The sequence below is a fragment of the Pongo pygmaeus genome, chromosome 5, assembly GCF_028885625.2.
Source record: "Pongo pygmaeus isolate AG05252 chromosome 5, NHGRI_mPonPyg2-v2.0_pri, whole genome shotgun sequence".
Classification (NCBI taxonomy): Eukaryota; Metazoa; Chordata; class Mammalia; order Primates; family Hominidae; genus Pongo; species Pongo pygmaeus.
This window is the reverse complement of record NC_072378.2, coordinates 85770357-85772586: the sequence shown is the minus strand read 5'-3', so window position 1 is coordinate 85772586 and position 2230 is coordinate 85770357. Positions and strand designations below refer to the sequence as shown.

General features: G+C 31.7%; 1 pseudogene; it reads left to right on the top strand.

The window, feature by feature from the left end:
- The first annotated feature begins 873 nt into the window (after nt 1-873).
- Nucleotides 874-1227, top strand: LOC129039083 (NADH dehydrogenase [ubiquinone] 1 alpha subcomplex subunit 5-like; annotated as a pseudogene).
- The last annotated feature ends 1003 nt before the right edge of the window (nt 1228-2230 follow it).

Genomic DNA, 2230 nt, shown 5'->3' with positions numbered 1-2230 from the left:
AGAAATGAGACATAAGTGATCCTGTGGGGGAAAAGCACTTTTAAATTGTTTAAATGTGCTTGTCTAACATGTCACTAAAAGCTGTAATCTTCCATTTTCCATTAACAATTCCATCAATTTTCCTCTAATGTTTTAAATTAACTGTCTTCTCTCAAACATGATGCTGTTCAACATTTGAAGAAAATGGTCCCTGTTTTTTTTTAATTCCAGATTTAGAAAACTGAAATATGCAGCACATTTTGATAAAAGTTTATTCATGCTAGAGGTTGGCATGTTTCCTATCATTTGAAATTTCAGAGCATTGCCCCCAAATAAATGTGCCTATTCTTTTATAAATTTTATGATACCTGTGATGGCAGAATTATAACTCTGCCAAACAGGAGAAAACTTTTTTATAAAAATTTTTTTTATAATTTTTTTTTATAAAATTTCCAAGAGATGACCCTGTTTTCACTTAACTAATTTTAAGCTTGCATCCTTGTTCTCTTCTGACAATGACTTTTCTAGGAGAATGAAAAACAAAAAGATAATATGAAAATGTTTTAGCACCTTATATTGATGGGAGTAAGTGTACATCTATTAGAAGAGAGAAATCACCCCACTCCAATTAGTTGATATAGCACATTTGGCTAATGGGTAAAAGAAATGTCATGTTCACAGATCAGAGAAAAATTGAATTTCTATATCAATCTACCAAGCAACCACTAATTAAATGTTGAGTAGATTTCAGACATGTCCTATAAGCCCTACTGTGGCTGTGATGTTTTGGTTTTTACTTTAGAATGTTTATTGATTCATTTCAGTTTAACAGATATTTACTATCACTTTATGCAGGCATGAAGCTAGGCACTGGGATGCAAAGAGTAATTAAATATGGGACAAGGTGTGCTGAAGAAGACTACTGGTCCTGTGAGATTGGCTGTATGTGAGAATCCACATGAGAGGCTAAGAATATTGTACACAAAGATCCTTGATGTTCTTGAGCAAATCCCTAAAAATGCAGCATATAAAAAGTGTACAGAACAGATTACAAATGAGAAACTGGCTATGCTTAAAATAGAACCAGATGTTAAAACATTAGAAGACCAACTTCAAGGTGGCCAAATAGAAGAGGTGATTCATTAAGCTGAAAATGAACTAAGTGTGGTGAGAAAAACGATGCAGTGGAAACCATGGGAGGTATTAGTGGAAGAGCCTCCTGCCAATCAGTGCAAACAGCCAATATAATTATTAAATGACTTTGGTGGGTTGAGGGAAACAGATGTAATTAAATATTCTGTTACATTAAGAGTGTGTTCATATTAATGACATTTTATAATCAAGAAAACTGATACAGAAAATACTTAGGAGACTTGTTAAAATGAGTGATTATGATAATATCATCTTGTGAGTCAATTTTTGATTTGTAAATTTTTCACACAAATTATTTCCAAGAAGATATTTCTTTGAATAAAGAGGTTGTGGGAAGATTTGAAAATTAGAAAAATTCCTACCAATCTTCAATGCAGAGACTATAATCAAAAAGTCATTTCTTTAGTAGTATCTTCAATACATTATTTAATATTTTTATTATCCTAAAGAAGAAAAACCCTTAATTATTGTCTAAACAAATTTATAGATCACCATTTGAAGCAAACAGAATGATTATTATTTTCAAATGTGAAAAATAGCACAAGTGGCTGGTACAAAAATTTGAAATTATGGTTAACCTCCTTGGCTGTGATCTTATGTATATAAAGCCAAATTTAAATATATAATAATATAATAAAGCAAAAACATGAGCCATACTCACAAGGAGCTCAAAATTGTGAGGGGAAGGTAAAAATCATGTTCTATGATTTTTATGTTATGTTATAACATATTATGTTATTATTATTATGTTATTATAATGTTATAATGTGATGACATTGGATAGAAAAACTCTTTTCTTATTTTAAATCACGGGAGCACAGCAGAGTGATTGATTGTTCTTGACTTGGATGAGAGGAGGGATGGGGAAGACTTGAAGGAGGAGAGAACTTTTGAACTGGGTGTGGAATTACTAGAATAAGAATAATAGAAGAATAGGAGAAAGAATAAGTGTCTTTCTCTCAGGCTTACATCAAGGCAAAAGACATGGACATGTACAAAATGTTCAGGGAAACATTGGGCAAATAACTTGCCTTATATAACAATCTTAATTTTTTATGTGAAGAGTGATGAGAAACATGGGAAAGACACCTGGATTCAG